The following is a 13,615-nucleotide window of genomic DNA, read 5'->3' as shown; positions in this document are numbered from 1 at the left end:
CATTTCGTCCAGAGTGGCCGGAAAGGTCACCTCCCCTCTACTCGGCCGCCTTCACAGCCACGATTACATTTTATGATCCTTTTATGAAGAGTTTTGTCTTTAAGTTCCACAAATGTTATTGCAGAAAATGACACGGGTCAGGCCTCCCGCCCTGAGGGGGGTGATTCTCTCGACCGATGAGTGTTTAGTGATAAGAGCGAATGTCATTCCGAGTCCTTACTTCCAGCCGAGAGAGAGATTACACAAGAGTGGATCAGACCCTGATGGCCGCCCTGGAAACACTCCCGAGGACAGGGGTGGGTGCGGCGGGGGCTGGGGACGGAGGNCCCTGCTGCCCCCTCGCTGTGGGCCCTGTGACCTGCGCTTGGCCTGGCTGTGGAACGGGCCAGACGCAGCCGCCCAGGCAGGTGGGGTGGGTCCTGTGCGCGTCCCAGGGCCGTGTATGCAACACGGAAACCGGCCGGCGGTGTCGGGGTCCAGCTGGGAATCCCCGGCCCCTCCTGGGGGGTCACTCCAGATGGGCCTGGGCCTCTGGGAGGCTGTGCACAGCTGCCTGCCCCGGGGCCCCATGCGGGGCTCTGCCACCCCCCCGCCCCCCGCCCCCTGTGGTTCTCACGGCTGCAGGACGTGGGCCAAGCACTGCCTCCATCTGGTCCTTGCACACTCACGCCCGGCAAGCTCACTGGAAGCCAGGGATAAACACTTGCCTCGTGCGCGTGGGAGGGCCGGCTCCTCTCCCGGGACGCAGGAAGGGGGACCCCAGCCTCTCCAGTGTCAGTGTCCCCAGCACGGCCATCGGGGGATGGGGCCGAGGGTGGCTGGTGTGACCGCTCTCCTCCCATTCGGGCCGGGCCACGGCCGATCCACGGGGGCCACCACTCACCCCTACGACCCGGAGCTGGCGTCCCTCCAGGGCGTGGCGGGGAAAGGGAGGCTCCGAGCTGTGTCCACAGGGGGCGCCCCACATGCCTGCGACGGGGGGCTGGGCCCAGTCACCACTGCCGTCACGCGGGGTTCGTGTGAACCACCAGGGAGGCTCGGGTGTTTGAAAATAATCTGTGCTCCCTTCCGCCAAATGCACGCCTGTCGCGTGCTGAGCACTGAGGCCACGTCTCCCAATACCCAGGAAAGCGGGTTGCTGGCTGGGGACACGGAGGCACAGACGGGTCAACATGCCTTTCGTGGGTCGAGCTTGCCCCCTTGGCGGAGCTGTGTGAGTCCCAGGGCTCAGGAAGCTCAGGTCTGGAAACAGGGGTGCTGCAGAGGTGGCTGGTGAAGAGGGGGCCGGACGGGAGAAGGCTGGGCTCTGACCCCCCAGGACGGCCGGGTCCTCCTGAGAAGGGGAGAAGGGGACAGACGCAGAGTCAGACGACTCGCCCCGGAGCCAGAGCAGGGGTGGAGGGCGGAGGGCACAGCCACAGCCTAGCACACGACCGACCCACCCCCACCGGGAGCTGACTCCTCCTCAGAAGCCGCCGCTGCCCCCTCAGGCTTCTGGCCTCCAGGATGAGACACAATGACTGTCCTCAGCGCGAAGCCACCTGGTGGGCGGGGCTGTCAGGGGAGCCCCGGGGAACCCGTGCAGAGCCCCAGGGCACGTGCTGGTCCCCCTGAGCTTGGCGGGGCTCCACCCCTTGCTGGCCGCCAGTCCCCACCCAGGCCAGGAGCAGAGTCCCACCCGGAGGGCCCTGTGCCCAGAGTCCAGAGCCGTGTGGGGGGCGAGCTGAGCCCTGAGCACAGACCACCCGGCAGGGTCTCCCCAGCACCGCCGCCTCCAGCCTCCCCACGGGGGACACGCCACTTGCACACAGCCCCTCTCGATGTGGCCGAGGCAAGGTGACGGCGTGAACCGAGGGTTGTGCCGGATGCTCTGCCCCGGCCGAGCAGGGGGGGGCCTGGAGTGCAGGGCGGAGATGACAGAGGGAGCTGTCTTCATGGAGACGTGGCCTCCGAGGTCCCACCCTGAGCTGCGGCCCAGGACGACAGACCGGAAGTAAAACCACGAGTGCCTGCGCACAGCCCAGGAACGAGAGCTTCCGGAAGCGTCTCTGGTCCCCTGCACGCAGCTCAGGAGGCAGGCAGCAGTGGGGCCCTGGGGCCCTGCGCACACCCGGGAGGCATGGGGTCCTGGGAAGGGCCACGCTGGGCCTCGGACCTCCAGGGTCCAGGTGCCAAGTGGCCTTGGGCACAGCCCCCGCCCTCGCCCCCTGTCCCCGTGGGAGCCCCTTCCAGGATCTGAGCACAGACGGAGCTGCACACGACACATAATCACCCTTCGGCCGGGCACTGACTGGCCAGCTTTTACTAAACGGCTGCTTTTATTATTGGTGATGAAAAATAGTCCAACAGGCAAACACAGGACGGACCCGGCTCGCCGAACCCCCCAGACCTTCCTCTGGATGTCGGAAGCTGAGAAGGAGGCTGCGTGTTTCACAGCACGTTAGTGAGCAAATTCTAAATAATATCATTCTGTGAAGAAGGAATAATTGGCAAATTTTGAGATTATCTCAGGGCTGAAACTTGAAAAACAACAGAGAGACGGAGTGCAGGCTGAGCTCTGCGGGAAGAACAAAGGGCGCATTCGAGGGGCAAAGGCGACCCGCGCAAATGCACCGAGTTTCTGGCTCCGGGCGGAGGGGCCCCGGGGCCAATGGTGCCCAGGCCTCATCCGGCGGCGGCCGAGCCGCGGAAGGAGAGGCTGGGGGACCTGGCCGCTGCCTCGTGGGGTGTGTGGGCCCCGGGCTTCAGGAGGCCCTGCCGAAGAGCCTTCTGAGAGGGGCTCCGCTGGCGGCCGAGCAGCCTCTGCCCCGCTCCGTCGCATCTGCAAGGGCTCCCCGGGCCCCTCCAGCTCCAGGCGGCCCCGTGCAGGGCAGCCGCCCGTCCTCACCGGCTCCCGCCCGTCGGCACTTTCCACCCCCCGCCCCGGGGCAGCCCAAGGGTCATAAGGTCCAGCCTAGACACTCGTCTACCTGCTGCCCCCAAGGCCAGGGTCAAGTCTGGGCCCGAGAGGGCGGGGCCCCAGTAACCCAGCAGCCCGGCAGGGGCCCCCAGGCCGCGGGCACAGCTGGGATGGAGACGCCCCACCTCCCACCAGGCAGCTCCACCACCCCTGACCCTGACGCATCTTTCAGCCCCCCACCCTCCCATCCCCTGATCTCACTCCCACTCCCACCCACGACCACCTAGCAGCACGGGAGCCTCCAGAGCCAAACTCCAACGCGCTCCCGCCTGCTTCCCGTCACACGTGGGATCAAACCAAACCCTCTCCTGGTCCCCGTGGCCCCAGGAGCACCCACCTGCACCCAAGTTCCCCAACTCAGTGCCGCTAACGGCCAGTCCGGATCTACCCCGGCTTCAGGGCCGTGCAGTGTGCCCGGGGAACAGCGCTTCTGGCTTCCTGTTACCGGGAACTCGGCAAAAAGGTCACCTCCTGGGAGCCACCTGCCTGCAGGCTGCCTGCCCGTGTCAGGCTCCCCTGCTGCAAGGCCCATCCTGTCGCCGGATTTACCTGCTGCGTACTTATGTGTACTTATGTGCTCTCGCTTCCCCGGAGCAGGGCGCCTGCCACAGGGCCCTTGCACGGCTGCAAGGTGCCAGTGCCCTGGCTGTGGAGAAAGCACGGGCAGGGACCGGGTCTCAGCCCATCCCAGGACGGCACAAGGTGGGGAAAATGGTCACAGGAAGCCCCGGGGGCCTCGGGCACAGAGCAGCGTATGCACCCCCTCACGAAAGACTCCGTCTCTTACCGCCACCTGCCACGCTCGCATCGTCCACGCGACTCACGCAAACAGGAGGCGGCAAAGGAAAAGTTGCTTTGACAAACTCCCCCATCTAAACGTAACTTCGTCTTTAGGAAAAGTCAACCTCGTAATTCTCTTCGTTGCAGGCCAGGCGCCAAAAGGGAAATCAAATAGCTTTTCCTGCCTGGGAAGCAGTCACAACCACTTCAGAGTGACGGCCACCACCGTCCCCCGCGCATCCCCCGGGAGCCGGGCCAGGCGCCGGCGACACAGGAGCCCGTGTCCTATTACAGCACCTTTTTGCCTCTGATTACCTGGCAAATAAACCAATCTGAGGGCCCACCAGGGTCTTCCTGGCCACCTCTCCGGGGCCCTGGCTGCACTGGTCTGTGCTCATTTCCAGAAAGGCAGCATCCTCTGCGAGACGCAGAAATGTCATTATTTACCCAGAAAGCAAGGTCTGAAAATGGCAATTACTCGGCAGGTCACCAGCCGGCCCCGGGGCTCTTCGCTCCGCAGCACCCGGCCAGGCCCCGTCAGCGCCGGAGACGCAGCCAGGCCGTGGCCGAGGTCCCGCGGTCCCGTGCACGGCATCGGAGGGCGTGCGAAAACGACCCCCCCACACCGGCTCACACAGAATACATAANCAGAGGGGGGGGGGGGGGGGGGAGCTCTGGTTCCCCGTGGACCCCGGCAGCTCGTCTCTGCCCCCGGGCGCCGCGGAGGCCGGCTGCCGGTGGGCTGGACGGTGACCCCGCGGGGCGCACTGCAGACAGAGACAGGCTCCCCGCGCTGGGGACGTCAGGACACCAGCTGACTTCCTTTGGCCGAGGGACTGTCGCTCGTGTGACCCAAGCGGAAGCCCTGTGTGCCTGCGTGTTCCGAGAAGAAGGTGCTGGAAAGTCCCTGGTCAAGAGGCACGGAGACCGGAGCCCCCGGCGGCCCGCAGCCCCGAGTGAGGAAACTCCGGGCGGCTGCTGAGCACAGGGCACGTGTGCAGGATGCCCACAACAGCAGCTGACCGCCAGGCTGGTCCAGGCCCCGGGTCGGTCCCTGCCATTGACCCCATCTGCTCCACCCCCCACGACACTTGCCAAGGACCCCGCGTATTTCCAAGAGCTCGGCGGAGGGGTTAACTAACTCACCTGAGACACCGGGCGCTGAAACCTGGCCCATGGATGGAGATGCACAGCGCGCCCTGGGCCCCTCGGCCCTTCGTGGGGGGGCCCCTCTCTCTGCCTGCTCTGCCCCAGCTCCCGTCTCTGTCCCCCTAAAACCAGGAGTTTTAGCCAGTTTTAGCCAGAACTACCAAGTTCTAGGCACTGGCCCCAAACCACCGGGCACCTACAGGGACCCCGTGCCCCCCCCACTCCCTGCTCCACATGCCCCAGCAGGTCTGCCCTTGGGGGGCTCGCCCACCGTGCCCGAGATGCACCCACTGACCCCTCAGGGGATGGAGGACACGATGCCTCCGCCCCCCCGTCCTCCTGATGCCCCCACCCCCTGCCCGAGACGTCCACAGTGTGGCTGCCTGAGGAACTTCTCAGCAGAGGCCACATCCACCCAGGCGGGCAGCGTGCATGGCTTTGGGGGTGTGACAGTGAGCAGCCCGGTGGGGCCTTGCCCTCCTGAGGCTACCGTCTGGGGCCCGGTCCACACAGACGGAGGTCCCGCAGGGGAAGCTGGGGGACAGGAAAGAGTCTCGGGGCTCCCATGGAGAGGCACTGGCCCCCTGCACGGCTCGTCCTTGAACTAGAAGGGGCCGTGACCTCTCATTCCACGAACACAAGCAGCTGCAAACCATCCGGAGCTTGTGAGAGCCCAGCATTCACCGTCATGTCCAGCTGCCAGGATTCAGAGGCCACGTTAGCCCAGGGCCACACCATCAGCACGTGGCCGGGCCAGGACTGGAACCCTGATCCCTTCCTCAGTCCCACTCGGTGCTTCCTAGCAGCACACGTGGAGCGCCGGGGCTTCAGCGCGGCCATCCTGGTGAGGCCCACAGTCATCAGCAGTGGACGGGGAGGGGGAGGGGACACCGCCTGGGCTCCCCGCAGCCACGCCCCGCTTCTCCCCCTCCACGTTCCCTCCTGGAGGGACATGTGCCAAGGACATGGACGCCTGTCCTCAGGGCCCCGGAGATCAGCCACGTGGCTGGCAGAGGACATGGGGCACCACGGGAGCCACAGAGCCAGCCAGCCCACCCTCCCTGGTTCCTGCCAGGCTGGAGCACTGGCTGGTTTTAATCTGGGGTGTATTTCCCCAACCAGCGCCCGCTCCGAGCCCCCCAGGAGAGGTGCCAACGCCCTGGCGTCCTGAGGGCCTGGGTCCTGACGGTCCCCTGGGGAGCCCAGCAGAGCCGGGGCCCCGGGGGCCTGCCTCCGACTTCCCTCTGCAAGAACTAACTCGTCCTGTACAACAGAAGACACTCCCATGTCCACGTGCCGCCGCCGTGGAAGCAGGGACAGCCCGGCCCTTCTAGGGCCACGGAGGAAGCCGTCACCCTAAGTGAGGACGGCGTGCTGTTGACATGGAAACCCAAGACACATCGCTCGGGTGGTTTCAAAATGCCAGATTTTGATAACCAGGCGGGACCCTGTCCCCGCACGGCGACGAGCCACAGCCACAAGCCACAGCCACAAATTCCTGACAGCGCATCAAGGGCGCACACTGGAGCCACATGCCCGCCTTGCGCTCGATACCAGGCGGGCTCCCTGACGCTGACACTGTCAGCGGGGACAAGGGCCAGCTTCGCGGCTGCTCGTGCGTGGACACAGGACTGTGGCTGCGCTCGCGTGGACACAAGACTTGCTCGCGGACAAAGGAAACCCGCTTGTTTCCTGGATCCAGGAGGGGAAGGCACCTGACACACAGATCTCCCTGGGGCCGGGGGGGTACCGGGTCCACGCCGATCAACTGAAGCGTGTGTGTGTGGGGGGGGGACACACTTCTGTGAGAAACATGCACACGCAGGACTGTATCTGCACGTAAGCCATAGCCCGTCTTCTCTGGGGTCACCCACACACAGACCAGAATGTCCCCCAGAGAGGACTTCCTGTCCCCATCCTGGCACTGGCTCCCCAGGCCCTAAAGCCTGGCCGGGTGGGGTGGGAAGACATCCCGGGACGTTCTGGAAGAGGAGGGGCCCACCTGGCACGGCACAGGCTGGGGGACACAGCAGCCACAGGGCCGGCGGGCAGATGGGAGACTGGGAAGCAGAGAGGAGGACCGGAGGGTGGAGGCGCCTGCCCAGGCCCCGTGCCCTGACCCGGCCCTCGCCCCCCACGGCCCTGCCACTGCCCACCTGAACCCACAGCCACCTCACCCCGCCTCCCAGCCACACGCTGCCTTGACTCACGCCCGGCCACGTCCTCAGGGCCACGGAGCCCCTGGAGCCCCGGCCAGGCCTCCCCCGTGAGGGGGCGCGGACCTGACCCCCTGGGCCCCGCAGGAAGCACAGTCCGACGGCCTCCAGCCTGGGCGGGCACCCCCACCTAACACAGGACGGAGGGGGTGAGGCCAGGGGACTGGAGGGTCCCGCAGCCCCCACAGGCGCTGAGCACGGCCTCCCTCTCACCTGAGAGCCCTTCCTGCCCAGCTGCCCCCCCGTTCCCTGTCCATCCCACCAGGGACACGTGGCCTCTCCTCTCCCGTCAGCCCCAAAGCAGACCAGGCAGGGTCACCATGCAGGGCCAGCCCCCCGACCTCTGCCCCGTCCCTGAGGAAGGAGGGACAGTGGCCTGTCAGCTCCGCCGGGCCCTCCATACCCGCGTCACCGCCGCTGTGGGATCGCCAGCTCCAGGCGCATGTGCTGCACTCCGGGGCGACCCTCTGAGCCCCTCCTGTCTCGTCCCCCAACTGGGTCACGACGCCCGCACTGTGCTCGGGTCACACGCCCTGCTCCGGCCAATCTTCTCACTGCACACCTGGGCGCTGGCTCGTGGCACCACCCATGCTGGCGTTCGGGAGGCACAGGAGCGCTCACCTCCATGTGGAAGGAGGGTGTGGGCACGCGCCGCCCGGCACCTGTCCCGAAGCCACAGGCCCGCGGGGGGGGCACGGAGCGGAGACCCTGGGTCCAGGTGGGACAGAAGATGGGCGCCGCCCCCTGGCTGGCACCCGGGGCGTCTGCACGGGAGACCGCACCCTCTGCCGCTGCGCCTACCTCCCCGCGCCCACCCACCCGCCTCCGCGATGCGCCCACACCCGTGTGCTCCCTGCCCCAGGAGCCGCTCCTGACCTGCCTGACCCGCTATCCCGGGCCGTGGCCCGTGCACAGGAGCAAGCACCGCCCGCGGCCCGCTGCCCACTGCCCCCGGGCTCCAGGGAGGCCAGCACCCGGCCTGGCCCCCTCCCACTGGGTGGGAGGCAGGGCCACAAAGACAGAGCCGGGGAGGGTCTTCGCTCCCTGGAGCAGCACATCCCAGCGGACGGAGGGCCGGCCGGCGCTTCCCAGAGGTGGCCACGCCGTGTGACGGCTCCAGGCTCCCCTGGGCCACGTTCTGGCTGCCCCTGCAAGCCTGGTCCACCCACGCGCGTGCCCCGACTCCTGACCGGATAGACACGGAGCCTGTGGGGCCCAGGCAGTCCCGGGACACAAAGCTCCGTGGCTGCATGCAGCATGGAGCCCCTGCTGTTGTCTCCTGGAGCCCAAGTGGCTTTTCTCTCCTGTCACCTGCACGTGCTGGGTGACACGGGGCTGGGCCGCGAAGGGGCAGGGGTGGACCAGACCTCACGGAGGGCAGGGGGTCCCGCGCCCAAGGACTGGGGGGGGTCCGGAGCCCCTGCAGGCGGGCCCTGAGCCGAAGGCGGGGTCGGGAGCCGGCCTGGGGGCCTCTGTGGCCCTGGTCCCACTGGGAGCAGAGGAAGGAGACGGGGGATGGGGGCGGCCTCTGGCCCTGTTTCTCTCCTCGCACCACAGGGGGGTGGACACGGCCTGTGTCCTCTCCTCTCACGGCAGGGGACACACAGGCTCCAGACTGTCCGTTCGTCGGCAGGTCCCGCTTGGCCACCACGGGGCAGGGAGCAGGGAGGGAGCCGGGCCACCATCCTGCTGCTGCACAAACGCAGATGTCGCCCCGCCCTCCTCCTGTTGCCATGGTGACCGAGCTGGAGAGGGGTCGGCAGCACCGGAAGGAGCCAGGGCTGCCCAGCCCTGCCCGCTGCCCCAGGCGGGCCCCGCATGCCCCGACTCTCCTCCCAAACGCCCCGTCCCCTCGGAGCGCACGCGTGCATCGCCCGCAGGAGGCCGGGGGGACGGTCCGCCCTCCCACCGCCCACCCTGTCTGGTCTGCCGCACCCCCGGGTCCCCATCACCGACCCTGCCCCAGCCCAGCCTGGTGGAGACCCTCCTTCGGCCTGGACGCCCTCACCGTCCCCGCCACTCAGGCCTCAGACGCACGGACGCCAAGGGCTCCGACCGGTCTGCTCACCGCCCTGCTGTGTCCCTGCAGGCCACGCGTGCACGGCGGCCTCAGTGCTCCTGGGCCCCCGGAGGGGCGGCCAGCCCTCTGCGTGATCCCTCTGGCGTCGCACGGAGCCGCTGTCCCCGTGTGTAGGTGCCTGACGGGCTGGCAGCGCCACTTTGCCGGCGGATCCCTCCTGCTCTCCCCGCCCAGGACCCGCTCAGGGGCTCGCGGCCCTGCCTCCACCGTCTGGCCCCCTTCCTAGTCCGCTGCCGCCACGGCCATGCCACAGGGGCCACAGGGCGCCAGGGACCTGGGCCCGCAGTAAAGGACACAGCGCAGCTGTCCACGCGGAAGGGTGCTGGCGGCGCGGAGGGGCCACGGGAGAAAGTAGGGAAGCCGCTTTCATGGGAAGCTTCCTCTGCGCGGGGGCCGGAGTGGGGTCCGCACAGTCGGCACATCAGTGACCGCGGCCACGCACAGCGGTGGGTGGAGCCCACCAGGCCTGAAGGGCAGGGCTGAAGGCAGCCACCAGGGGAGTGGGCAGGGAAGGGGCTGGCAGGGGACTGCGGCCTGGGTTGGAACAGAGCCACCGATGCCTCCTCCACACTCACCCTTACACAATGCGGCGTGTGTGCACTCACGTGTGCAAACCCAGAACCCACACACGGGCACATCCACACTCAGCCATGTCCACACCCACACATGCACACTCAGAACCCAGACATGGGCATGGGCACACTCACTCTCGCACACGCACACACGTGCATGCCCCCACAAGCACGTCACACACGTGATCACACACCTTCATGCATGTGCTCACGTGGGCACTCTCCAGTCACATATGCACATTCACACACGTGCACTCACAACTATGCACACGTGTGCACACGGGCAGGTGCAGACAATGCACTCACACAAACACAGGCACGCACACACACACACACACACTGGGCCTCAGCCTCCTGAGGGCAGCAACCCCATCTGTGCGGTGCCCCCCTGCCAGGCCGGCATCCTGGGTGCTCGGGAAGTGTGTGTGGGGGCCTGAGCACACGCGGGTTGGGGTGACCCCACAGTGGAGCCGCTGAGGCTGCGTGGAATCAAGAGCCACGTGCCCACGAGAGGGAAGGCGGCTCTGCCCACCAGCCCTGCCCCCCAACAGCCCCTACGGCCCACGTCCTTCTGCAGGTGAGGGGCTCGGCCTCACCGGGGAGCCGCCGCTGCTGCAGAACCCGCTGCCTCCAGGGAGGCTGCCCAGCCAGCGCCCAGCCGTGAGGAGCCCCCTCCTCGGGGTTCCGCCACAGAGGCAGCTGTGGGAAGGGCCGGCTCCCCTACACGGGCTGCCCGAGTCCTGGCGGGGACATGGAGAGGATGGGCGCCGACCTGCCGGGCTCGGGTGCGGTCCCGGGACTCACCAGAGGGAACACGTCCGGGGCCTGACGCGTGGTCAGTCCTCCCTCTGGGGTCGCCGGGACGCCGGTACTGCCAGCGTGGAAACTTCCAGGTGATGCACATGGGGGACCGAGTCCCCTTCTGGAAGGTCTGACTTTCTCCACGGCTGCAGAGTGACACACGTGTCTGGCTCACTTACAAAGAGAAGTTACTAGAAGAATCAGAGACACAAAATGCAGCCCTTGCTGGGTTCCCGGGGAGCGTCTCTGAGCAGCCACAGGCCACAGGCCAGGGTGGCCGGGGGTCACAGGTGGTATCGGCAGGGCTGTCTGCTGCCCATCCCCCGCACGCTGGGGGTGAGGGCAGGGCCCCCCCCCACGTACTCTATGCCTGGGCCCTTCTTCCCTCAACCACATCCTGCTTGGCTTTCTGGAAGGTTTCAGGGTCCCATCCCAGAGTGTGATCCATCCTCCAGGCGGGAGGGAGGAGGAAGGTGGAAGGGGGACCCAGCTCCCAGCCGCCCCCACCTCTGCCCCAGGGATGCCCTGATCAGCGCACAGTCCCCCCCTCCCCTCCCCTCCCCCCCCCCGCTCTGCCTCCGGGACATGCGGCCGCAGCTCGGCACAGGCGTCATTCATGAACCCGCGGATGCAGACACACCTGCTGCCCTGTGACGGCACACGCACTTGTCACCGGTTCCTGGGCACGTTTTCTAAGTGTCCTCTGAGGGCAGGACCGTTAGCGGGGGGGCCCCAGAGGAGCGGGGACACCGCCCTCGGTGGCCGCCAGCACAGCCCCCTCCGCGGGCTCGGATCCCTGTGACCAAGACCCCTACCTCCTGCCCCCAGGGCCCCCGTGGGGACAGGGGAGGGCGGCGCTGACCTTGGGGGCACTGGCCCCCACTCCCCGTCTACGGCCCCCACTCGTGCGACATGTCTCCAAACGCACACACCTGACTTCCACAGAATGAAAAAAAAAAAAGTTCTGATGAGCCTTCCTAATAACATATAATATTTAAAGGCAAAGAAATCATTTTTAAAAACTACGCGGACACCTCCACACCCCCTTTCCGAGGAGCCGCAGCCCACCCTACCGCCAATGCCATTGTTAATTCCTCCTAATGACACATCCAAGAAACAAAGCAAAACAAAAGAACCATCAACTCAGCATTTAGAACAACATATTTTGACAGCATATTTTTAAACTAATTCCCCTCTTCCAATGAAAGTGCCATCTTGCAATCTTTTTAAGTCTATTCAGTATACGGCAACATGATTATCTCATTCTCCTCTGGATAAAAACTCCGAGATACATAATGACAGCGTGATCGACATGCAAATGTATCCGGGGACACTGTCTCTTCTCGCAAGGACCAGGAAGGAGGAGACAATGTGCGACGTCCCCTGGAGCTCCGCACAGCGGGCGTCTGTGTGGACAGAGTCAGGGGTCGAGCGGCTCAGACACCCGTCCGGTCCCTCCCAGGGCAAAGGCGCCGGGGCGGGGCTCACGGGCTCACAGGGCTGGGACGGCCCCCCACGGATGCGGCTGGGGGTGGCGGCTCCCGGAAGGCTTCGCTGCTCGGGGCACCAGCTCCCGCTCTGCCCACAGAGGCCCCGCTGTCCACGCACAAGTGCCCTGGGGCGGGGGGCCCCTCTAGGGCGCTGGCAGGCAGGTGCACACGACACGTTCACGGAGTCCCCCTCACCCGGGAGGCCATGGGCTGGGCCCTCGCAAGGTGCCCTCTTTCCCCGTCAATCCTGAGGCCACTGGCCTCGAGCCTCCCACCCGTTGGGGACTGTGAGCAGCGCCGGAAACCCTGGGACAGAGGCCCCCGGAGCCCGCACAGCACGTCCTTCCCCGCGGCCCTGCCGCCCCAGCCCAGACCTGCTGCATCAGAAACCCCGTGGGGACAACAGCCCAGCTCTCCCAAGCCCTCCAGGGACCTGATCTACGCTAGCGAGGGTGTCCCGACGAAGCCGGGAGGAGTCCAGGTGGCTCCCGAGCCGTCAGCCAGGGTGGGACCCCACCCCTCGGTCGGTGCGCCAGGCTGGCCCCAGGCGAGGGCAGGACCTGGTCCCTGGTCTCTGTGGACCCGACACAGGTAAAGACCTTGAGATGGGAATGACGCCGGGTTTCCGGGCAGCTCGGTGGCCTCACGGGGGTCCTCCGGAGAGGGAGGCGGGTCCAGAGGCAGCAAGCACATGGAGGGGACAAAAGCCGAGGTCAGGGAAGAGCAGAGGCCCCTGGCCTGGCTGTGAGGGGGAGGAGGGGCGAGAGCCGGTCGCCTCCAGATCCTGCAGGCATCTCGGCTTCGGGGCCAGGCCTGGGACTGTCACAGGGTCAGCCCACCCATCTTGCCTCTCCGGACAGCAGCCTCGCGCTCTGGCACCCGGCATCCAGTGGGCGGCCAACGTCCCCTGCCCCAAGAGGGGGCCGAGCCGCTCAGAAAGCCACACCCGTGCAGGAACCGACCCGACTGCAGAGAGAGCTCAGGGATCCGCGTGTGCAGCACGGGGGAAGTGGGAGTTTTCCACGGTCTGTGTCCACACTCAGCAGTGGCTTCTGCTCCTGGAGCCCCGTCACCCACCGGGACCCCGAGGCTGAGGCACTGGTGCACACGGCCCTCTGGTACCGGTGTGCGAGGGCCCTTCCACAGCAGGAAGGCGTTCTTCCAGCTTCGTGGCGTTGCTAGGCCGGGGTGGGGCTTGCAGGCCAAGCGGACAAAGCCAGGTGGCAGCTGGTGCCCACAGTCCACGTCTTCACTGCCAAGTTCACCTCTGGGAGCACCCACGGGGGGGCGAGTGGGGGCAGGGGCCTGCCTGCATGCTTTGTGATTGTGCGTGCAGAAGCGCCCTGTGTGTGTCGTTTGTGCATGCGTGTGCACTGTCCATGGATGCTGTCAGTGTGTACATGTGTGTGCATCTACATGTGTGTGCATGTACCTATGGGCATCGGCCGGGTGTGTGTTGTGTGTGCATGTTGTGTTTGTGCATGTGTGCACGTGTCCTGTTCATGTGTGCATGGTATGTGCCCCCACCCGGCTCTGGCTGCCCCTCCGTGCTGACCCCCCGAGTCTGT

Source organism: Crocuta crocuta, unplaced genomic scaffold (genome assembly GCF_008692635.1).
Source record: "Crocuta crocuta isolate KB4526 unplaced genomic scaffold, BGI_CrCroc_1.0 scaffold143, whole genome shotgun sequence".
Taxonomy (NCBI): domain Eukaryota; kingdom Metazoa; phylum Chordata; class Mammalia; order Carnivora; family Hyaenidae; genus Crocuta; species Crocuta crocuta.
Note: the sequence above shows the minus strand (reverse complement) of the source record.